The sequence below is a fragment of the Triturus cristatus genome, chromosome 1_1 (assembly GCF_964204655.1).
Source record: "Triturus cristatus chromosome 1_1, aTriCri1.1, whole genome shotgun sequence".
NCBI classification, from domain to species: Eukaryota; Metazoa; Chordata; class Amphibia; order Caudata; family Salamandridae; genus Triturus; species Triturus cristatus.
In genome coordinates, this window is record NC_140579.1 from 90,155,889 (window position 1) to 90,181,643 (window position 25,755).

Consider the following 25,755-nt stretch of genomic DNA (forward strand, 5'->3'; position numbering starts at 1 on the left):
TCGACTATTCCCATAAGCAACGAAACACGTGTTGGCTGGTGACAGACAGACTAAGGAGAAGTATATACTATTAAAGAACAAACTGACAAGAAGAATCGACCAATTCCTGATTTATATATTGTTTATTTATGCCAATATACTGTATATACCTATTGCTTATAACCAGAAACGTGTGCCAAGGAGTGATCTTAAACACGAGTTATACAAACACATGAATAAACAAAAACGTTTTTTGGGCATATAGTAATTATTAAACATGAAATTACCATCATATATGCAATCACAATGTTGTTAACAATGACAATACCTTTTGCATTGTAGTACAATCATGAACTGAAATCATAATTTTGTATTCACCATGTAAAAACAATAATATATTATAATACACATATAATAAAGCACATTGCTTCGTTTAACAATACTCAAAAAGCGTTGCTAGATGGACTTTGCAAGCTTGTTTAAATAGCCCAATGCATTTCGGGACTCTTGGGTCCCTTCTTCAGGAACGAAATTCTGTGAATATGAGAGTAAGAATAATTACTTAAGAGTGTATGCTATTATGGTGGATGTTAGTATTAACGCATAAGTATAGTGGAATCCGTGTCCAGAAAATATTCAGCATGCTCGAGACCCTCGAGAGAAACAATTGAAAATAGCCATTGAAGATATGAAGGGTTGCAAACCCGTGTTGGTCACCATGGATAGAGCATGCAGAGAGAAAAAAGAGACAAAGGACGATGTAATAATGGGTGAGTTGTAAAGGAAAAAAGAAAAGAAATAAACAAAATTTTGAAGAGAAACTAAAGAACGACAAACAAAAGAAAGAACCGGCTGAATATAAATGCTGGGTACCTAGTGAGTGAAATAAACTGGTATCAACCTGAGAAACAAAGAGGAATGAGAATGATGAATCTGCTAACCGTGGTGTGCACAAACCTGTTAAAAATAGCAATTGAAGCACTCACCGGAATTGCCGGTAGCAATGCGTTGTGTGTTGCTGTGTTTGGTACGTGCCGAGTAGGATGATGTACTGGAGCAATGTAGAATGACAAATCTACCACAAAAGAAGAGGGGGGAAGAAAGGCTGAATGTATCAACCTGATCTAAAACAAATGTGGGAGGAAAAGCTCGCAATCGTGAAATCTTACCGTGCGAGTTGAAGATGAATGCGCACGATAACGTGCGTGAATAACTCCTGTAGGGAACGCTGTCAATACTGTCAACTGAACGGGTAACGGTGGTAGGAGCGGTTGAATATAGTTTGAAAAATAGCGTTCTGGCAGGCCTGGATAGCAAAATGGAAAAGGTGTGTGAGGAGCTGGGGCGAAGAGTAATGCAAAATAAGGATTCTCTCGTAAGGAAAGCTTACCGAGTTGGCTTGGGTGGGCGTGTAGTGCCGATGAATGCTCCGAATGATTACTCAGTGGTGAGGAAATCATGAAAAAATGGCCGCTAGCGTTGCGGTTAAATGGAAAGATGACAGGTGAGTAGTGATGGGAAATGTAGTTCTAGGTAGAAATAAAATAAAGCGAGTAGTGACAAAGTAACGATGAAAGAAACAATGAAAATGGAAGAGGTAGGTGACAATAAAATGAGTGAGGCCGCGCAACAAGAAAAAATCAAAAGGATACGAAAAAAGATTAGAAAACCATGTAGAGTGAACCGTGGTGAAATGGATAATAAATTATAGTGATGAAAATAAAAAAAGAAGTATGAGAGAGTGTAACCACCAGTTGATACAAACTAAAGAGCTGAAAGGTTACAGAATGAGTATTATGCGGTGGTCACGTAATTGTAGAAGGATGTTAAAAGAGAGGTGAAAAAATAATCAAATAAATGTAGAGCAATGGAGAAACAACCTATGTAAACCTGATTGCCTGAAAATAGAAGTGAATATCTAAAATGATAAAGTACTCAAGAAATGATGAATTCAAGTCAATAAAGTTCATAAAAAGCAACACATTTCCATCTTATCATTGAGGCCCTTGGGCCTTAATGTCTGTAGAAAATCGATCCAATAAATTTCCTGTTGTAACAAGTTCTTATTATTGTCAACTCCTTCATGTTTGGGTACTACCTCAACTATTTGTGCTCTGAGTTGTGATATTGTGTGCTTGGCTTCTGACCAGTGAACTGCTACACTGGCGGTTTTATTACCAGTGCGTATAGTACTTTTGTGTTCAGTGAGACGTACTTTAAACTTACGTTGTGTTTTGCCTATATAAGCCATGCCACACGGACATTTAAGACAATAGATTATGTTGGATGTATTGCAGTCAGATGTGTGCTTCAAGTTGATGATGTGACCAGTAACTGGATGTGTGAGAGTGTTGCCCACTATGATGTTATTGCAATGTGTACAATTTTGACATCGAGTTGTTCCTTTAGGAGTTGGCTTAATGGAGGATCTCACGGACATATTGATCATTTCTTGCAAATGATGTCCACGCATATAAGAAAATGTTGGTGTTTCTTTGAAAATACCGTTGAAGTCAGGCTCATTTTGTAAAAGCTCCCATCTTTTTGTGATGATTTGTTTGATGCGATTGGAGTTTGTGGAAAACTTGGATACAAAGGTGGGTGTACCTTTGTGCTTTTTAATGTTCCCAATCAATAAAGATTGGCGATCCTTTTTTTCAAGTCTGTGGATACATTTATCGATGACATCGGGAGGATTTCCGCGCTGTTGGAATCTTTGTTTGTAGTGTTGGATCTTTAGGGTGGTTGTTTCCGGTTCAGAGCAAATGCGTTTAATTCTGAGAAATTGAGAGTACGGTAGATTGGAAATAAGACCCCTCGGATGAAAACTCGTAAATTGAAAATTTCTGTGATTAATTTCTGCTTCCTATAATCCTTTCTGATTAAGACATCCAAAAAATTCACTTGTTGATTACTGATGTTGTGTGTAAATTGGATTCTGGGATTCCTTGTGTTGAGTTGGTCAATTAATATCTCAAGTTTTGTGAGGGGATGTGACCATATTAAAAAAATATCATCTATGTATCTGTTGTATTGTATCAAACCATCAGTCCAGTTCTCGTCAGTGAGTATGAAGTCGTTTTCGAATTTGGACATGAAGATATTGGCATATGTGGGTGCCCCAGAAAAACCCATGGATGTTCCAGTGAGTTGTCCAAAAGAATTGTTGTCTTTCCATGAAAAATAGCTATTGCAGAGGCAGAATGACAAAAGCTTGAGTAAAAATACACAAAAATCTTGTGGCAGATCCATTTGTAATAAAGCCCATTCTGTAGCTTCCAAGCCTTCAGTGTGAGCTATGGAAGTATAAAGGGCAGTTACATCAATTGTGCACAGTACCCAATCCTCGCGAAAGAAAGGAGAAATATTCTCAAGTTTGTTTAAAAAATCTGTGGTAACTTTAGTGTAGGAACACCATGCTTGTACAAACTTTTGGAAGTAGTGATCAAGAAACCTTCCTATGGGGTCGAAAATCGACCCACAGCCAGAAACGATAGGGCGAAAAGGAGGATCTGTCGGATGTTTGTGTATCTTGGGTAACATGTACATTTTTAGCCTCCTTGGATTAGGTGTGATGAAATAAGATTTAAGTTGTGTGTCAATTATGCCTGATTCCTCAGCTTGATCCAAAATGGTTTGTAACATCTTTTGTAGGACTGTTGTTGGATCGTTGTCCAGTGGAAGGTATGTTGAGGTATCTTGTACATGGTCATCAACTTTTTTGGTATAGTAGGCGGTATCCATGACTACCAAAGCTCCACCCTTGTCAGCTGGTTTTAATGTTAATGATGCATTGTTAGCTATTGATTTAATGATACGTTTTTCATGTTCAGTTAAGTTGTTAGTTCTGGATTTTCCAAATTGTAACTGGGCGCAATCGCGTTTCACAACATTTTCAAATGTATCTAGTATTTTGTGCGAAACCGGAGCCTGAAAGTTAGCCATGGGTCTAAATTGAACTATATTATGGTTCTCATTGTCAGATGTTTGCACAATGTTGGAGAAATAATGCCGTAAACGTAATTTTCTCATGAATTTGAAAATAGAAATATCCGTGTCCAATCTTGTGGTAGTAGTGGTAGGTACGAAGGACATACCTTTTATTGAGAGTACTCGTTTGTTGACTAGATAAAGTTGTGGATGAAATATTAATAATCAAGCTACACTCTTGCCGCTTTGCAAGGTTTTGCCCACCTTGTCCTCTCCTGATCTTGGAACGAGTTCTCCTGATGTGGTTGAACTCTGTAACGGAGGTTGTCCTTGGTCTGGAATTTGCGACAAAAAAGAAACCCTGGATGTTGCAGCGATTTGTACGTCCCCAGATGTAGTTGGTGTGATAGACGGTCCTGATGTACTTGGAAGAACATTTGAAACTGGTGGGCGATGTATGGATGTGTCCTGGTCTGATACATCGCTTCCTCTCCATGCAGAGCTTTGTGAACCACACAAAGTCATTTAAATGGTATACTTCACTTTCCCAGAAGCCAGTACAATTTTCGGCTGGCTTCCATAATGTGTTCAAGCTTATGTATTCCAGACGTTTCCACATCAGCCACAGTCTCACAATTGCCAAATTAATCCCATCCAATTGCCAACTTAATCCCATCCACCGACCTGACAAACAGTACCGAATGCGAGCAGCTCTTACTGGAGTTATGCATCCGTATTTGTTTGGCCCTGTACCAAAATGAAATCGTTGAAGTTTATATTAATTAAGGTAATGCCCGAAAAGGCTCCTTGTGTCCCAGTGATTACCCCCAAGATATTGAATTCATGTACCTGTTTCAGTCGTATTTATTGCATGGAATGCTAGAGGTGAAGTCACTCTTTGCGTTGAAACTTAGCAAAACCTGTATTAGCTGTATACGGTTTTATATAAAGGTGTATACTTGTGATATAACTGCACAGTGCAACACTGCCAACAATATGTTACATTGATATGTCAGGTAAAAAAGAAAAAAACAAGCAATGGCATCGCCAATAGGTCTCGCCTTTGGCACCTTATAAGTGTTTAGTCATCCAGCACAATATCCTTGGTGCAACAACATCAACTGTTGCATGGCTAAACACTTAAAAGGTCCCAAAGGCGAGACCTATTGGCTATGCCAATGCTTGTTTAAATAAACTCCTTCTTTTGCAGAACCCTCGCATCATGTGCTTTAAAGTTATGCATTAATGCCAATTATCTTAAGATACAAACAGTCCACCATACTCTCAACTTCAGAAGACTGAAAAACAACAATTCATCCCACCAAAAGGTGGTCTGAAAACTGTTGAATTAAATAGTAGCAATAAACACAGATAGGTCAGGTGTCCCCATTTTGACTTCTCTCACTGACAGCGCATTAACTACTCCCAGATCTGCCTGTCCGTCCATTTTCTCTCTTCTGATGTCAAGCAGACTCTTTGGTTTGAGAGTATTCAATCCATATCCAGCACCGTCCCAATCCACTGAATACATCCACAGAAAAGCGTGTGCACCAGTTGCGCAAGGTGAAGTGTGAGACAACTGGTGTTTCTTCATATGTTGGATTTGAGATGCAACTGTATCTACCAGGATGTGTCAATTTAACACCCCCAGTCACTTCGCTTAGTAAAAAGAAAATGGCGAACCTGGTAGCAGCTGAATGCACCATTTCAATCATTCCCTAATTCTCTGTGTGATTTCTGCAAAACACGAAGCTGCTGAACCTTCGCTGCAAAACCCAGCTCAGCATACGCACAAGTCCCAAAAAGTAATTTAAAAACTTGAAATCTCCCAGGTACATGATCCTCCTCACTTGAAAAACAACCACTATGGAATTCATCTCAGGCAGCACTCTCACAGGGCACCCATACCAATAGCGAAGTAATGAATTACTCGTCTGTGCTAAGCCATAATCACTGCACCCGAAGATCTTAGAACCTGTCGTTGTCTGAGGCAATATGTTCATGTAACCTACTCCCTTGTGTCAGAACAAGATAGCGGGTTGTGCTGCGGGCAAGGAGCAGCAGAAAATGTGTTGGAATGAGGTCAATGAAAAGCAATATGCATCCAGGATGGGGAAAGAGGAGGTCGACATTATGTGCAGGTATACCCTCTCTACTGAACCAGACTCCTAAAGTCAAGTGGAGGAGGGGCTGAGCCACAATCCATCTGTTTGGATTGTACATCCGTGAGGTCATACTTCCACTACGTCCCTTCACCAGGCACAGTTCATATTATTTCGCAGGCATACTGTGCATGCCTCAGGAAGCACAGCATGTCTCTGAAAATGAGACTGTCGGGGTGCTCATCAGTGCACTTCTTTGTCCAACCAGAATTCACACAGAGCATCAGGGGTGAGATCCTTAGACTGGTCCCAGCATCTGATAGGACCGGAGGACCAGCCTTGACATAAGCTGGGACATGGCACGTCGTAAGTCTTAATGTACATCTGCCCTGTTCCTCGTTTGCAGTGTGGTAATCATGTGTTGATTGCTACTATGTCCAGATACAGATTCCTACTCCACTGTTGCCATGGAAGAGTCACCATCAGAGGCATCAAGATAGGTAAAAAAAAAAAATCCAATGTTGTTGCTCTGGACATGTGAGTGAGTGCATAAAAGTGTGTGTGTGTGTGTGTGTGTGCGCGCGTGTGTGTGCGTGTGTGTGACAACATGTGTGTGTGATTGGGTATGAGTGGAAATCAGTGAGGGAAGGAGTGTGTCTGAGTGTGATTGTGTGCATTAGAATGAGAGTCTGAGTGATCGTGTGCAACAGTGAGAGCGAGTGAAAGTGAGTATGAGTGAGACTGAGTGAAAAAGGATTGCGAAAGCAAGAGTGAGTGAAACCGTGAGTATGACTGAAGTAGTGTGACTTAGAATGAATGGCCATGAGCGTGAGTGTGTGTTTGTGAGTGAGAGTGTGTAGGTAGGTTTATATGAATGAGAGGCCATGAGCATGAGTGAGAGGCGGAGTGTGAATGTGAGCGAGTTAGAATGAGTAAGTGTGAGTGAGTGAGTGAGTGAGTGTGTGTGTTATGCCTGAAAGTCTGCCACTGGTTTTGGCCTACTCAAGGGAATACTTGCCTTACTTAGGACCCCAGCAATATGCTGGCCCTGGCATGCTACAGTCGATTCTTGGCATAATGGAGGGCACGCATGGTAATATGTTGCCCTTGGCATACAGAAAACGATTTTTGGAAAATGGGGGCACCACTGTTTGCAATGCCAAACCAGAGTTCATTCTCAACTTACAGGGTACCACATAGCAATTCTGACAAAAATAGGGTCCCCTCTTGGGACGCTTCGTAGGCTTGGCACATCATGAAAGTACTGGGATGTTTCACGAGTGCCTATTCAGAGCTTTTAGCAGATGTATGTGAAAATTACGCTCTAAAATGCATTTTTTTACGCCTTTTTCTTTCAAATGTTCTCGGGGGAAGAGAGTCATTTTCCCGCCCCCAACAAGCTAAGCTCGGTGGAAGTTATTAGGCTCCAGGTGACGCAGTTTGTAAATGGGGCAGGCTGATATTGTGACAATGGCCTCAGCTTGTGTGAAATGTCCCGTGGCTCCAAACTGCTTTATGATACAGTGAGAATGAAGGGCTCTTTGGGATGCAAATTATTCAAATATTCTTACGTTGGTTTCTGTAAAGTCTACCAATTAGGCTTTGTGTGAAAGGTGACGTGTATTGCGCGTTCGTAAAGTGCTTTTGCAACGCATTTTTGAAGGAGGGCAATTTACCCTTGTGTCTGTGGAGGACTTTGCGGCACCGTTCCGTAGCTGGCTCTGTGAAAATCCTCCTCTTCTGATAATGTGCCAATTTCCAGACGGTAAGCGTTGGTTTCAAGGGAAGCTATTGACTTGCAGCTGCGTCTCCATTCTGAAATATTAATAGACGCTTTCCATAAACTTGCAGAATGGGCCGGAAACCCATCAGTTTTAATCCTAGCAGTCTGAGGACGACTACTCTCCACGGTCGCTCGGAATCCGAGCGAGCAGAAGTTTTTTGGAAGACAGTACAGCTGAATTAACTTGTCAAATGCATTCACATTTCGGAAGCTTTTATAGCTTACATATTACAATTAGTGCCCCGGGGTGACTGGGTGCCGCGTGAGCTGCAAAGGAATTAAAGAACCAAAGTTCCAGAGTCTGGAAAAACAAGTTTGGTTTCAAGTTCCTGCGCTTTTATTGACGGCGAGTCTGAACACGGCCGGCCTGGGGCGTCGATTTAAGGGGATATCATCCAAACCAAAACAATGAAAATGAAAAAAATACTAGGGGCGGCGGTGGCGCTAATTGCATGCTTTATCTAGGACTGCAGATGCGGACAGCTACTCAAGGCCACCCCTGGGAATGAATGTACTTATTGTAGCGCATGGTCCTGTCCTTGCTCTAGCTCGGGTAAATAAATGGCCGATGCCTTCATAGGATCCCCAATTCCTTGTGTTTCCAAAAACACTCATGGCGTCCTAGCAAATGACAGAAAGGGGAATATTATGCCACTCTTCATCAAAACGAGTAACAGCAGATAAGTAGGCTGGATAAATTTAAGTCAGCGAGAAATTGTGGTGCATGCTGCCGGTGGAGGCGGATGATATCTTGCAGCGGCAGCTGAGCCGCCCTACACAAGCTGAGACTTGTTTGACCCTCCGCAGCCACCTTTGAAAATCTCCCACATTCCCAATATATTTATTCCTGTTGTAGGGCCCACCCTACACCGATTTCCTGTGTTAGACATGAAGATGAGAATCACTTTGAATTGTATTGGCTACTGGACATTATTAATCGACATTATGGAACACATGGCGGGGCGGGAGAGAGAGAGTGAAAGGGAAAGAGTGATAAAGAGAGAGAGGGGGGGAGAGAGAGAGGGGGGGAGAGAGAGAGAGAGAGAGGGGGAGAGAGAGCGAGAGAGGAGAGAAAGAGAGAAGAGAGGGATAGAGCGAGCGAGAGTCCGGGAGTGGTGGGTGCGTGAGCAGTCTGCTCTTTTTGGAAGCACTGCACATGTGCTTGAGGCGCGCCACTGCACACTCCCGCAAGCTGGATGCCGCCACAAGCACGAGTGTGTGCTTCCAAAAAGAGCAGAGCGACGGCTAAAGGTCCTTCAATGCAACGCATGTGCGCTGCGTAGGCGAGACCTAAAAAGCTTACGTATTCCAAAGGCCAACCTCTCAGCGGTGTGAGGAAAAGGGGTGTATTATATGGCATGGTTATGTTATCTATTCTTGGAAAGCGCACATATCACTATCAGAGGAGTCTCCCGGCGCGGAGACTGCAGTCTCAGAGAAAGACAGCAAATGTAACTTAAAAGGAGCCAGGTTTTCAGCAGTTTTTTAAACCTTTTAAAATTTAGGCAGGAGCGAGTTTGATGAGGTAGTCTGTTCTAATGAAAGGGGGCTAAATATGAAATCGAACGACATCCATATTCAGTTGTATGTATGTGCCGTGGGGTTAGCAGTACCTTGTCCACAGACCTCCAGTTTCTACCCAGGAGGTACCATGGGAGCCCCGTGCGAAGGTATGCAGGGCCATTCCCAAATAATGCTCTGTGAGTCAGACACACAAGTATGAACAGATTGCGCTTCCTCAAGGTTAGCCAATGCAGGGCTCTTAAAGTGGGTTCAGAAGGAGAGCCAGGAGGGAGTTTACAGACCAAGCGGGTGTTTGTATCACCTGTAGTTCAGACAGGAGAGTCTCGTTCACCACTACAAGAAGTGTGTTACTGTAGTCCAGGTGACCCATTAGGAGTGCCTGGACCATCATTTTCCTAGAACTAATTGGGAGCCAGGGGAAAACTCGAGGAGTCGTAAGATGGTGAAACAGGTATCGCAAGTGTAAGTTGCCTTTTCCATCACTGTGAGCTTATTGTCAACCAAAAAACCTAAATGTATTTACCACTTCCTTTGGACAAGGGCAAGTACAAAACTCTTTTGGCCACCAGTTCTCTGACCATAATTCCTGCACCTTCCCAAACAGAAGGATTTCGGTCTTCCCTCCGTTGAGATGTAAGTAGGTCAAATTGGGGAGAAGAGTTGGCCTAACGGCTAGGGTGGTCGACCTCGAATCTGGGGAACCGGGTTTGAGTGTCAGCAATGACGCTGAACATCCTGTGATTCTGAGCAAATCATCTAATCTCCCCCTGCCTAAAAAAAAATGAATGTGTCCTCATGTAACGCAACTGGTGCTATGTAAAGCGCTCTGATACCCGATACCGGGTCAAGTTTGCGCTATATAAAACGCCGTAAAAAAATAATATTCATCTAAGCAGCCACTTTCCACATACAGTCAATAAATCTGGCTTTGGAGGCTCCTGGGTCTTGCCCTATTGAAATCACCAGTTGGGTATCATCCACTTAGGATATTATTACGAACCTGCAGGATTTTACAATGTTCGCAAGCAGGCCACATAAATATTAAAAAGGGTGGGACCAAGGGAAGACCCTTGAGGTACCCCAGGTATTTGTGACTGTCCTAGATTTGAAAAGATGGATCCGAACCACATGGGTTCTCTCTTCCAGGAAGTACCTGAACCACACTAGAGCTTCCACATACCTCTCTGAAAGAGGATGGGAGACCATATCAAAGGCAGCCGACAAATCTAATACCAGCGTTGCCGGGCAGTCTTGGTCCAACATGATCATAATAGAGACGGTAACTGCCATAAGTACTGTCTCCATGCTGTGTGCTGTTCTAAAACCAGACTTAGAGAACAACGAAAGACTGGATTCTTTACAGTCAGGCTTTAGAACAGCTGTGTTGCATTCAGAAAGCAGTTTATTTACTAAGCTCTCCAAAACCTTCCTGAGAAAATGGAGAACCGAAATCGGCGGATAGTTAGTGCAGTTGTTTGGGTCAACATTAGCTTTTTTAATTTTTTTTTTTTTAATAGGGGAAACAAATGCCAACTTCCAGGCTTTTGGGATCTTGGCTTGTCCAAAGATAGGTTAAATAAATTTGTAATGTGCGATATCAGCAAGGATAATGTTAAGACAGCGCCTTCAGGAAAAGACGACCTCACTTTAGCACTCAAATGGCGGAATTCCGCTTAAGGAAGAGGTACAAAACTTGTATATAGTTGTATATGGAAGCTTTTAATTCATCTGTCGTGACGTATGATAATTCTCATACTCAAAAGAGAATTTCCATGTAGGTTAACAACACTGTTGGATATTTCACAGTTTTTTAAGTAGTCTTTTCAGATATCCCGATGCATTTCGGGACTCGCCCTTCGTCAGGGGGATGTATTTCTACAAGAAAAAAGGAGGAAATTGGCAAGGGTCCAGGACATAAGAAAAATGTATTAAGTAGAGTGAATGAACCCGGGTGTCGAGTTACGAAGGTAAATATGAAGTGATAGGTAATAGCAATGGTGAGTATTAGTCAACCGAGATGTGGACCTTAGGCAAACAAAAAACAAGAAAAGTGAAACACGGTATCCATTGTGATAGCGTCGGAAAGGTGAAAAAATGAATAAACAGCGGAAAGTATGGACTGAACCGGGTAGCGCGGTGATAAGTTCCCAATACAAATCGTAAACCACAGCATAGAAGTATACCAGTGCAAGGTAAGCAGTGGAGAGAGGAAAGAACATGCGAAGAGTCAATGGTGAAGTACCTGAAAAAAACCATCGAAGTTTCTGGGATGAAGTTTCATCAAGAGGTGATAGAAATCCAAGTAGGGACAGCGGAATAAATGTGCTGTTAACCCGGAAATGATACCGACGTAACGTACGTGAGGTGACGTGTGACTAAAAGAGAGTGAAGAAAGACTTAGTGCGTGCAGTAGTCATAGTAGCTGCGGGTGAATGCTATGATATAGGGAAAAGTGGATGAGAGTTATATCAAAGACATAAACTAAAAGCTGAACAGACTGGGAGTAAACATTGGTAAAAGCGACCTAAAAAAATAATAATAAAAAAGTACACAGTCGTAAAAAACAAGAAGATACAATAAAGCACGAGATGGTACAATAAAGCACGAGAAGGTACAATAAAGCATGATTGCTAAAACATGAAAACAAATAAGTGATACAGTGTCCAGGAGTCGTATTACAAATAGCAACTGTATTCAACACGTTCATTCATTCCAGAAGGATAAACTGAATTAAGTTTGTTGATCCAAAACATTTCACGTTGTAATAGGAAAGCATTATTGTCTCTTCCTCTTAGTAATGGAACTTGTTCCAAAATTAGAAATCTCAATTGGCTGCAATTATGTCTGTTCTCAAGAAAATGTTTTGCAACAGTTGACTTGGTGTTGTGAGTTCTTATGTTGCTTTTGTGTTCAATTAGTCGAGTTTTCATTTTTCTTTCGGTTTTGCCTACATACGGGAGTCCACATGGGCATTTGAGAAGGTAAATTAAGTTGCTGGAATCGCATGTCGCAGTTACTCTGAGATTGATGGGGGTTCCTTTAGAGGGATGCATGACATTGGTTCCCTTAATGATGTTATTGCAGCCACCACAATTGTGACATGGGATAGTTCCTTTATAAGTCTTGTCAGAATCGGAGGAGGTCTTGTTCAAAAGTTGTTGTAAGTTGGGTGTTCTCTGATAAGCGAAGATGGGCAATTGGTTGAAAATGCCTTTGAAATCTGTTTCAGACTGTAATAGTGGCCAATATTTTTTTATCGTGTTTTTGATTCTGTATCTTTGTTTAGAAAACTTGGACACATATACCAGTCTTTCATTGGAAGTCTTGTGGGTACATTTTTGTAGGAGATCAGCTCTGTCTTTGATTTCGGCTCGATTTATGGCATCCTGGAGAATTGGTGCAGGGTATGCTCTCTTTTTAAATTTGTCAATGAGGATATCACTTTGTTTCTTGAAGATCTCTTCATTGGACGAGATTCGTTTGATTCTCAATAGCTGTGAGTAAGGCAGGTGTTTTTTCAAGGATTTTTGATGGAAACTAGAGAAATGTAAAAGATTATTACGATCAGTTATTTTGGTGAACACTGAGGTAATGATCTCGTTGTTTTGTATTGTGATGTCTACATCCAAGAATGTGATATGTTCCCGATCAATTTCATGCGTAAATTGGATGCGGTCATTGATGGTATTCAGGTAGGTAATCTCAGTCAATAGTTCCATTTGTGTACCTTTCCAAATCAGGAAGATATCGTCGATATACCTGTAAAATATTAGTAAGTTTTTTGACCATCTTTCCCGTGACAAAATGTGATCAAGCTCGAAGCGATGCATGAACAGATTGGCGTAGGCAGGTGCGGCACAATTGCCCATTGAAGTTCCGGACAATTGCATGTAGTAATTGTCATTCCAAATAAAATAGCTGTGGTATAATGAGAAGTGCATGAGTTCAAGTACAAAAACTTTCAAATCTTCATCCATGTTATCCTTGACGAGAAATGATTCAATCGCTTGTATGCCCAAGTCATGTGGGATGGAGGTGTACAGGGATTTAACGTCGATGGTACACAAAAGCAATTGATCCTGGTGTGTCATTTCGATTTGACTGAGTTTGATGAGAAAGTCTGTGGTATCCTTGAGATATGTGGACATAGCTTGAACAATAGGTTGTAGGTGTTTGTCAATATATTTACCGACAGGTTCATGAATTGTATTTCTGGTGCTCACGATTGGTCTGAATGGAGGCTTCTCCAGGTTCTTATGAATTTTGGGTATCATATATAAATATGGTACCTTGGGATGGTCTGTAATAAGAAAACGTTTGTCTCTGTCGTTGATGGTGCCTTGTTCAAGAGCTTTGTTGATCATCAACAAAGCTCTTGAACAAGGCACCATCAACGACAGAGACAAACGTTTTCTTATTACAGACCATCCCAAGGTACCATATTTATATATGATACCCAAAATTCATAAGAACCTGGAGAAGCCTCCATTCAGACCAATCGTGAGCACCAGAAATACAATTCATGAACCTGTCGGTAAATATATTGACAAACACCTACAACCTATTGTTCAAGCTATGTCCACATATCTCAAGGATACCACAGACTTTCTCATCAAACTCAGTCAAATCGAAATGACACACCAGGATCAATTGCTTTTGTGTACCATCGACGTTAAATCCCTGTACACCTCCATCCCACATGACTTGGGCATACAAGCGATTGAATCATTTCTCGTCAAGGATAACATGGATGAAGATTTGAAAGTTTTTGTACTTGAACTCATGCACTTCTCATTATACCACAGCTATTTTATTTGGAATGACAATTACTACATGCAATTGTCCGGAACTTCAATGGGCAATTGTGCCGCACCTGCCTACGCCAATCTGTTCATGCATCGCTTCGAGCTTGATCACATTTTGTCACGGGAAAGATGGTCAAAAAACTTACTAATATTTTACAGGTATATCGACGATATCTTCCTGATTTGGAAAGGTACACAAATGGAACTATTGACTGAGATTACCTACCTGAATACCATCAATGACCGCATCCAATTTACGCATGAAATTGATCGGGAACATATCACATTCTTGGATGTAGACATCACAATACAAAACAACGAGATCATTACCTCAGTGTTCACCAAAATAACTGATCGTAATAATCTTTTACATTTCTCTAGTTTCCATCAAAAATCCTTGAAAAAACACCTGCCTTACTCACAGCTATTGAGAATCAAACGAATCTCGTCCAATGAAGAGATCTTCAAGAAACAAAGTGATATCCTCATTGACAAATTTAAAAAGAGAGCATACCCTGCACCAATTCTCCAGGATGCCATAAATCGAGCCGAAATCAAAGACAGAGCTGATCTCCTACAAAAATGTACCCACAAGACTTCCAATGAAAGACTGGTATATGTGTCCAAGTTTTCTAAACAAAGATACAGAATCAAAAACACGATAAAAAAATATTGGCCACTATTACAGTCTGAAACAGATTTCAAAGGCATTTTCAACCAATTGCCCATCTTCGCTTATCAGAGAACACCCAACTTACAACAACTTTTGAACAAGACCTCCTCCGATTCTGACAAGACTTATAAAGGAACTATCCCATGTCACAATTGTGGTGGCTGCAATAACATCATTAAGGGAACCAATGTCATGCATCCCTCTAAAGGAACCCCCATCAATCTCAGAGTAACTGCGACATGCGATTCCAGCAACTTAATTTACCTTCTCAAATGCCCATGTGGACTCCCGTATGTAGGCAAAACCGAAAGAAAAATGAAAACTCGACTAATTGAACACAAAAGCAACATAAGAACTCACAACACCAAGTCAACTGTTGCAAAACATTTTCTTGAGAACAGACATAATTGCAGCCAATTGAGATTTCTAATTTTGGAACAAGTTCCATTACTAAGAGGAAGAGACAATAATGCTTTCCTATTACAACGTGAAATGTTTTGGATCAACAAACTTAATTCAGTTTATCCTTCTGGAATGAATGAACGTGTTGAATACAGTTGCTATTTGTAATACGACTCCTGGACACTGTATCACTTATTTGTTTTCATGTTTTAGCAATCATGCTTTATTGTACCTTCTCGTGCTTTATTGTACCATCTCGTGCTTTATTGTATCTTCTTGTTTTTTACGACTGTGTACTTTTTTATTATTATTTTTTTAGGTCGCTTTTACCAATGTTTACTCCCAGTCTGTTCAGCTTTTAGTTTATGTCTTTGATATAACTCTCATCCACTTTTCCCTATATCATAGCATTCACCCGCAGCTACTATGACTACTGCACGCACTAAGTCTTTCTTCACTCTCTTTTAGTCACACGTCACCTCACGTACGTTACGTCGGTATCATTTCCGGGTTAACAGCACATTTATTCCGCTGTCCCTACTTGGATTTCTATCACCTCTTGATGAAACTTCATCCCAGAAACTTCGATGGTTTTTTTCAGGTACTTCACCATTGACTCTTCGCATGTTCTTTCCTCTCTCCACTGCTTACCTTGCACTGGTATACTTCTATGCTGTGGTTTACGATTTGTATTGGGAACTTATCACCGCGCTACCCGGTTCAGTCCATACTTTCCGCTGTTTATTCATTTTTTCACCTTTCCGACGCTATCACAATGGATACCGTGTTTCACTTTTCTTGTTTTTTGTTTGCCTACGGTCCACATCTCGGTTGACTAATACTCACCATTGCTATTACCTATCACTTCATATTTACCTTCGTAACTCGACACCCGGGTTCATTCACTCTACTTAATACATTTTTCTTATGTCCTGGACCCTTGCCAATTTCCTCATTTTTTCTTGTAGAAATACACCCCCCTGACAAAGGGCGAGTCCCGAAATGCATCGGGGATATCTGAAAAGACTACTTAAAAAACTGTGAAATATCCAACAGTGTTGTTAACCTACATGGAAATTCTCTTTTGAGTATGAGAATTATCATACGTCACGACAGATGAATTAAAAGCTTCCATATACAACTATATACAAGTTTTGTACCTCTTCCTTAAGCGGAATTCCGCCATTTGAGTGCTAAAGTGAGGTCGTCTTTTCCTGAAGGCGCTGTCTTAACATTATTTCGCTCACACCTCTAAGGTTAGGAGGTGGACTCACCAGCACCAAAGTTTTCCTACCAGGATTAATCATTGAATTTTCTTCTTACAATTGAGTGCAACCGTACATCTTATTCTATTACTTATATCAGCAAGGATGACATAGAGGTCAGTATATGCACAGGGTAAGGGTTTCCCAGTGAGCCAGATTTTACTTTCACCAGAGTATCTATCCTGGGTGATAACATCAAACCTTCCCAGATGGCTCGGAGCTTTTAAAGGTGGTATCTTTTAGTTTACTATTTTATCTGACCTTTTTGCATGAGGTGAAAATACTTTATATATTGTATTGATCTTGTCTTTAAAGTAGCTTGCAAGCGACTCACATACGTCTTGAGAGGCAGGTGGGGCCTCTGGCTTAGCAAATTCACTTTGAATAACTCCCTCATTGAATTGCCTGATTTTTCAATTCTAGAAATAGTATGGCTTCTGCGCGCCTCCTTGATCGGGTGATGGTAATTTCATATTCCCCTCTATCCTGAGGGAATTTAGGCCCTTTACCACTTCCTTTCCAGTATTTTACAGTGCTTTTTTTCACTACTAAGCTCCTCTGAGTACCAGGCTGCTTGCTGTTTAGCCTGTCTGATCTTACAGACTATAGGAAGAGCCACTAAGTCAAAGGCCTTGATAAGGAAGTCATGAAAGCGAGAGACTGCCTCGTTGATATAATCAGCCTTCTGAATGTGTGGAAGTTGGAGGCTAGACTGAGAGTTCATTGAATTTACCTTCCTCCACGGTCTAACCAAGCCTATAACCCACAGTGTGGGTCGGTAATAACTCAAAGCCAATGGAATAACAGTCGGTCCATACTAAAGGCATGGGACTGTCAATTTTCAGATTAATGGAGCTAGTAAAACGTTAATCTAGGGTGTTGGGCCACCCACCTTCTGCTGCAGGCCTACCACTTCCAGGTCTGCCTGCAATTGGTTCATCTCATTGTTGGATGTATACTCTCTATAATAATGAAAAATCCACATTGGCAAAATGTTATTTTGAAAAATGCCACCCTCTAATAATACTAATACATTTTTTTTGCTTTCATACTTATCCTAATTGGAAAAGATCTGAGACGCTTTGCCTCTGCTTACCTCTGACTTCTGTCTTAGCATATGGCTAACGACCCAGCCAAGGAGAGGGTGTCAGGTGGCCCATAGGGACATTGTCATTTTCACCAAGTTACCATGAGCACGCTGTAGCTGCCTGCTGTTTTATACATTTTACTAAACGTCTTAATTTTAATTTTTTGCAATCATTTCTATGGCTGCTTTCATGAGAACTCATCGCTGTGTTCACTCTCTACATGTTCCATGGATTTTGACTGAACATTATGTGCAAGGTCTAACAACAATGCCCCTTGTTATTTTGTTCTGGCCAGACCTTAGCCCTTAGACAAAACATACCAATGCAGCTGTTTGGACAACGTACCAGGGATACATGAATAGGTAGCACACACTTGGAGAGGGACTTTTCCAGGGAGAAGAACGAGACAGCACCTATGATGTAGATCTACCACCTAGAGGCTAAGGTATGGGGTCAACTGACAAATCCCAGAGATCTCCTATTATATAATAATACTTCTTAGCAAGGGGAGGGATGTTAGGCACTATAGTCTTTTCTCCATCGTCTTTTTATGATATCTCCCTTCATGATATATGGACTAGCTGCTATGCTGACTGTATTGATACTGTGCATTTTCCAGCTTGTTGTGGCACGTATACTGCATATTAGGGCACGTTAGTTAAAATAAATATTTTAAACTATTCTGTGTCTCTGTCAGATCTCACTGTGGACAAGAGTGAGAGAGAAAGGGTGTGTCTTATTACCGCGATTCCTGAGAGAAATGGGAGTGTTGTGTTCTGAGGTGTCTAATCATTTGTTTCTCTGTAAGTGAGTAAGAGAGCAAGTTAGGCATGATAGATAGTCGGTCCTGGGCTCATGGGTACTAAGGTGGTAGGAAGACTCAGTCCCTATACACCGAGGTCCCATAATCCTGCACATAGTCCTGTGTTTGTGCAGAATCCCTGCAACACCACCTGACTTGTCACTGGCTTGGCAAGTGACACAGGAGCGACAACACTCCTTGGTGTCTTCAAACATATGGGGCCAGTGAAAATGAGGAACAATGCTGTCCCAGGCCTTGCTTTGCCCACGATGTCCTGCATGGGGAATGTCATGTGCCAGGGAGAGAAGAAAATCTCTGAACTTCAGGGATATTACCAACCTCCTGGTAGCACCTGGCTTGGGGTCTCTACCTTCAGAAAACAGGAGCCCATCCTCCCAATAGTTCCTATGGGACCCACTGACATTTCTTGCTTCGTCAGCAGCAGCTTGCAGTCTGAGCTGTTCAAGAGAGGGGCAGGATTGCTGCTCCAAACTCAAGTCTGCCCTGGAAATGTCCTCAAGAACTCTGCCTATTCAGGCCCAACTTCCTCTGGAACAGTTCCTTCACAGGGACTGGGATCATCTTCCTCAGGGGACTGATCCTCACTGGAAGTTTGGGAGGAGGTTAAGTCCTTACTCTTCCTGCTCTTTCTCTTAGGAGCAATCTGGTCCATTTTTCCGGGATCCAGTTCACTCACAGTGCTGCGCGGTTTGGCATGAGCCCTGGTGTTAGACCTGACACCATTGGCGTGGGTCTCCCTTCCATTTTTCGCTGTTGTCTCCTCTGTTTTGACTGGTAATAGATGCTCTGGGCGCTGTGCCACTGCCATTCAATGCCACAGCGCGAATGCTCCCTGTGTAAAGATGACATGTGAATTGGTATATCCCTGATTGGCTTATTTGGTTTGCCTGTTAGTCCCTAGTAGCGTGGCCTGTGTGTGCCCAGGGCTGGTAAACCAAATGCTGCTGGTGGGCCTGCAGCGCTGGTTTGCGCCACCCACAGAAGCAGCTTGTAAAGTGTGTCTCAGACCTACCACTGCAGTGTCTGCGTGCAGTCTAGAACTGCCATCTTGGGTGTGAAGTGCACCTACTTCCCAGCCCCTGAACCTTCCCTTGGCATCATGTAAGCCACCCCTATGGTAGGGTGCATTGTATGTGTAAGGTAGGACATGCTCTGATGTGTGTAGCATGTCCTGGTAGTGAATTACACCCAATTTCGTTTTTCACTACTGTAAGGCTACCTGTTCTCCAGAGGCCAGAAAGAGAGGTTTGGCTATTACATTCTATAGTCCTAACTGACCGACAGAACATGGTAGAAAAACAAATTTAGTATGCCTGAGCTCAGAATATTAAAATACATCTTTTAGTGAAGTTTATTTTTTATATTCTGTGTTTTAGAAAGTAGGTATTTTCTTGCCTAAGCCTTCCAGTGTGCTCTGCTGTTATGTGTATTGGCTGTCTGGTTTTGGAGGGACAGGGCAGGCTGAGTCAGACCTGGGTTGAATAGAGAGATCTGCATTGGAGTATGGTGAGGGGTAGCTCCTGGACCTGAATAGGGCTGTGCCTGGCAAGGTGAATGCTGGCTCCACCTCCCACTGTGCGTCTGATGGCAGAGCCCCTCTTTCTGAAAGGCAGGACGCAGCCTGGTAAACAAGGTGCTCCAGGGCTCGGCAGAACTGGTTCTGGCTGGGTTCAGTGACTTGTAGCTTCTGAGAACAAAGACTTTTGGGGTATAAATATCTGTGCTGAAACCCCTACAAGGGGTATTGCTCCTGGACAACAAGAGGAACCTCTGTCCGTGTAACTGAAGGAATCTGCAGGAGAGGACTGTCCGTGTGCGCTGTTTCTTGGACTGGCCTGCAGTGGTTACTAATGGACTTGGAAGAAGAGGAAAAGGACTTTGAATGAACTTTTATTTTATCTTGATACAGCAATCACCCAAGGGCTAGAAGAGAGCTAGCATCCTGCAGGAGTCTCGGGCACATCAGACTCCACCACCAGCCTCCTGTTTCCTCCCAGCGAGGATTTCTATCTGCTGGTGAGGCCCCTGTGAGTTCCAGGGCCTCTAGTTCTACTGTGGAGAAGAGAGTTAGCGAGCCGCCGCAGCTGAAGAGCGTAAGGAAAATCATCGCGCTGCTGCCGCCAAGTGCTCGCTACCGGAGAGCATCCCATCACACGTTTGCGGGCTGCCAAATGCTCGCTAACCCGAAGATTATCGCATTGCATGTTTGCGGGCCTCCAAGTGCTCGCTAACCAAAGATCATCGCAGCGAGTTCATCGCTTCACGACATCGCAGCGCGGACGCCGAGCGTTCGCCATTTTCATCGCATCAGGATTGTCGCACCCTCGCGGGGCGCCATTTCTTTTCATCGCAACAAGATCGCACACGCAACAGGCTCGGCGCATCATCCTCCCTTCACGACAAGGATTCAACGCATCGGTGGTCACGCATGAGGTAAATCATCCCTACAACTCCTTAGCGACATTTTGGTTGCTTTGCTACAGAATCCAGGTAGTTTGAGAGTAAAAGGGTCGCAGAGACCACTGCCTTGAAGTGAAATCCCTCTTTGCACACTTTGAACTATTTTTGCAGCATTTTAAGAGTAATCCTATTTTCCTAGTATTGTGGATTTTTACTGTTATTGGTCTTGTGTTAACTCTATATATAAATATACTTATTTTTTATAACTACTTGTGTGGTGTCCCTTTGTAGTGTCCTTCACTGTGTTGCTGTGTATGGTCATAAATGCTTCACACCCTGCCTCTGAGATAGGCCTAGCTGCTCGTGCTACGTTACCACAGGGTTGAGCAGGGGTTATCAAAGGGTGTAGCCCGCTTACTCTGACTTAGGAAGAAGGGTTCCTACTTGGACAGTGGCCAGCCATTGCCAACTAGAGACCCCCATTTCTAACACCTGGTGACAGCAAATGCACTGGCACAGATACCCATAATCTCTGCATGAGTCCTGAACTCTACTATGCCCAACAGACAATCTACAGGTAGATCTGGAGACACCACAACTCCTGTAGTGCCAGTTACCCCTCCCCAGCTGGGACTCGCACCTGCCAAGGAATGATCAGTCCTGACATTGTATGTGTGTGTGTGTTCTTATATAGCGCTCGACTTACCCTTGGGCATCTCGGCGCTTGCATTGGGAACCCGTCCTGGCTTTTCCCTGTGAGATAACCCATACTGGGCATCCCCAAGGTGAAAGCCAGGCATCCCGCCGCGGGGGGGCCGTAGTGGAGATTAAGCAAGCTATTGCCCAGAGTTGCAGAGTGTGAACCCATGATTCGAGTAGGCACCGAAGTGAGAATTATCGAGTCCGTGGACACTTGGGCTCAGACCCTGCCGCGTCGGGAATTGAACCCTGGTCCCGGATCTGACCTCTGCTTCAGGGTATGCCTGCTCTAACCAGTGAGCCACACTTCTCCACATTGCTGGCGTTGATTACTTGGTACATCTGTCCAAGTATAATCTGTTCAGGGGACATAAGTTTTTCTGTCACCATTGTGACACTGGACCCTGTGTCCCTGTAAGCCATAGCTTCCTTTACATTGATTAAAGGCTGTTGTCTGTACTTGCCCAAGTTACTGGGACTTCCCAGTAAGGTGGCAAGATGTATGCCACCATCACAGACTAGAACAGCCTAAGTTGGAGTTCTGACTTTGCCAGAACCCACCTCAGAACCAAAGGTTAACCCTACTAATCCCTTGGTTGCTGTACTACCACTTGAACTGGTGCTAGGGGGAGCAGTTGCCTTAGGGTCAGTGGTAGTAGGTTCCTTGGCCTTTGCACTATCAGCATCTTTTGTCCAATGGGACTTTACCGTACAAAAGTAACACCAAGGTTTCTTTTTACCCTTCTTGGAGTTTTGGGACTCACCCCCAGATGCAGGTTTTTGGGGACCTTGAAGAGACTACTTTTTGTCTTTGACCTCTCCCCACCGTTCTCCTGTGGCTTAGAAGAATCTTGCTTCTTCTGGTCACCTCCACCACCAGGGTTTTTCTGCTTAACCCTGGTGAGGACTCATTTGTCTCCCTTTCCAAGGAGTCTCCCCTCTTGCTAGAGATGGAGGTCCCTATGGAATGATCTGAAGCATTGGACTTGGCAGAGGGGGAACTAGACCTCCTCTGCCTACTCAAACCTCCCAGGAGGAAAAAGGGGCCACCCTCTGTGCCATTGGCACTATTCCCTGGGGACTCAGAGTTTGCGAGTGTGGAGTCCCCAGACCCCTCTTGGCCATACTCTAAATTAAGGTCAGTAGGGGGGAGCCCTCCTGGCTTCTTTTCTGGAGCCTCCCCACCCACATTTTCCTGCTCCTCGGTCCCACCAGGATTCTGGTCATACTGGTGAAGTAGCTCTAAGAGGTACTTTGTAGTTACCTGCTGTAGGAGAGTAGGATCTGCACTTATGTTGCCCCCACTTTTTTTCTGATGTTAACACTGGTTTCTGGCTATAGTCTGGCTGGGTCCCTGCTAATCAGGGCCCCAGTCTCTCTGTTCTCTCTAAACAACTTGGTGTGCATATTAGATGCACTAGTGATTGGATACTGTGGTGCCTTATGAGCCCCTAGTATATGGTACCTTAGGTACCAAGGGCATAGGTACTTCACAGGCCTACCAGGGGCTGAAGCATGTATTATGCCACCCCTAGGAAGCAGACTAAATCTGACACCACAGGCCAGCTACTGCAGCCTGGGTGAGGTAGTGTTAGCACTCCTCACTGAGGTATGGGTTCCCTATATCTCACCATACACTCACATATAAACCTATCAGTCACCCCTAAGGCAGGCCCTGTCAATCCTGAGGGCAGGGTGCTTGGTTTACAATGTGAGGGGGTGCCTCTGCATGAGCAGGGCCCCTCTGCAGCTGGCAGAGTCTATTCTCTGTGGCTGTTTGTGGATGCGGTTAAACCATATACTCTTAAGTGCATTATAACCTGCCGGTAAATGCTAACTTTCGAATGACTGCATCAAAACATGTCGTGTTTGGTGTCACACAACTTGGATTCATACCCCCACACCAGTAACTGCTGTGGGAGTATGATCCCACCCTTCTAGAGGGGAAGACATGTACCTACTGTGGAAACACGGTAGAAATCTCAAAGAGCCTGGCATCACAAAATGGATGCCACCAGCACAGACGCTGGGCTGCCCTCCTGCTGCTGACTAAAATTCGCAGTGGAGTAGGCCCAACAATAGGCATCCTGTCATAGGGAGGTGTAACCACCTTCCAGGCAGGATTTAGTGTATTGGGGCTGGGTGGGTGCACTCCTAGAGTGCTTTGAAGTCCTGCACTGGGGGAGCAGTAGGCTCCTCTGTGCATATGCCAGCTCAAACCGGTTCAGGGGCTACCTGCCCCAGCTCTAGCGCGAAACTGGACAAAGGGAAGTGGGTGTAACCACCCACTCCCCTGACCCTCCCATAGGAGTGGTCACAGAGCTAGTCCCTCCCTTTCCTTTAGTATAAGATAGGGAAACCTTGCCATTGCAAATCAGATATCCCTGGACGACGCTCTACAAGAAGAATCCTGGCCCTTCGACGTTCCACTACCTTTGGAAGACAGAAGAATCTCCCTTGGAGTCAAGGAGTGACTCCCCTGCTTGGCAGGCACCTTGAACTTGAATCAACGGTCGCAAACTTTCCCGCTCCCGCTGGAGTCCAAAGTCCCTGCAGCCCCGGAAGTGTATTTCCTGACTTCTTGACGGCCATTGTGAGTCCCCAGCAAAGCTGAGGCAAGTGGAGCCCACGAGTGACGAGGAACAGCAATACCCGGGTACCGTGCACTATTGTCGAGTGCAACCCCTTCACGACGTTCTACGAACTTGTGCATTGGACCACGTGTGGTCCAAGCCTCCAGCAGGATTTCCCTCGAAAATCAGAGGCCTACCTCGTCCCGAGTGACCGTGGGCTCCTGTGAAGCGAATCCTCACGAGGCGTCTTCGTGATTCCTTGCCCGTTGGCTTGTGGGTCCTCTGAAGACTTTCTCATAGACCAAAGGGCTCCCCTGGTTGCTCCAGGCCTGCCCTGACTTACCCTCGCTGGGTGAGTCCCTCAGACCTTGCTGGTCTGCACCGCTGATTTTCTTCACTTTCCACGAGACTTGCTGTTGCCAAGGCTTCTTGGCTCCAATCCGGTTGCCAACACCTCAGTAAGCTGCAGACACTCTGAATCCAGCTCCTGGTCATCATCGACGCCTCCTGGACCTCGTGGCAGAAGAGTCAAAACACCCTTGATCGCTTGAAATCACCCGACTTCCGTGGACATCCATCTTCCTGGCCCCGGGTCACTGGCAAGTGACTGTGAAAACTGTCCCTTCTGCTTTCAGGTCTTCTTCATCCTGAATCCAACCTTGGATTCCACCGGACACTTCTCCAGACTTCACAAGCAGCAAAACTTCTTCGGCTTCCATTGAAAATGACGACGCGACCCGACACCTATGCACCTGGCTTCCCTGGGTGAGGTAACTCGTGCACTCCGGTGCTCCTGTGGGTGTTGGCCCTCAAACTACTTACCTTGTAAGTGGCTTGCTTGTAGACTCTCTAGAAGTATCTTTAAACTTTAAAAATCCAACCGCGACTTGCTCCATTGAAATCAATTGGAAACCCGCGGCTGTGTTCTCACACTGCACACGTCTCCCGTGGGTCCTTTACTTACCTGCCTTGGTTGGATTAGTGAAACCCCAGCGATTCTACAGGCCCTAGGCCTTGTCCCCTTGCAAGTCGACATTCCTAAACCTCTTTTTTAGTATATGGTCTGGTACGCCCCTCGGGCCCCAGCCATATTTGTGCTTAACTTATTGTGAAACGTTGATATTTGCATATGTTCCTGACTTCTAATCTCATAAAGAGATTAGTAGAGTGTGTCTAGTAATAAATACATATATATTTGATATATATATATATACCTGTGTGGTGTCCTTTCATTTGGTAATTCAAGAGATTATAAGGTAAAACAAGCTGCTTTACATTCCTCTGAGACTTAGCCTGAAGGCTGCTCTCCACAGCTACCACTAGGATAGCTTTCTTGAAAAAGTTGTCTTAAACCTATCTACCATAAGAGTCGAATTGGACTGGTGCAAGGTGGCCACTATAACTAGTGACCTGCATATGCCAGGCCAACTTCTCACACCTGCCTTTATTCTTCTAAGGCTACACAGGGTCCTTAGTTCCTGGCACTTCAGACCACTGTACTTAGCAGACTGGAGTACACTGAGATCCCCAACTAAAGACATGGTGACTAGGTGTAGTGCATTGTTGCACCTACCTACCCTAGGGGAAACTAAACTTTTTAAGATTTGAGAAACGGTTGTGCTAGACCCTTAACAACCAATCTAAAAGTTCAGTAGAACTTATTTTGTCTATAAAATATTTTATGTGCCTAATGCTAGTGATGGTTTTTC

At 43.7% G+C, this 25,755-nt stretch overlaps 1 protein-coding gene and 1 long non-coding RNA gene across 4 annotated transcripts in view; both read right to left on the reverse strand.

Moving 5' to 3' along the window:
• The window catches only part of LOC146869569 (vacuolar-sorting protein SNF8), a 240,353-nt gene that overhangs the window by 63,063 nt on the left and 151,535 nt on the right, over positions 1-25,755 (reverse strand). The gene's annotated exons all lie outside the window — the stretch shown is intronic.
• On the reverse strand, positions 979-1,420 carry LOC146869570 (uncharacterized). The gene is made up of 3 exons (XR_014981446.1): positions 1,370-1,420; positions 1,149-1,285; positions 979-1,054 (listed from the first exon to the last, which is right to left on the reverse strand). It is a non-coding gene; the product is annotated as an uncharacterized LOC146869570 (long non-coding RNA).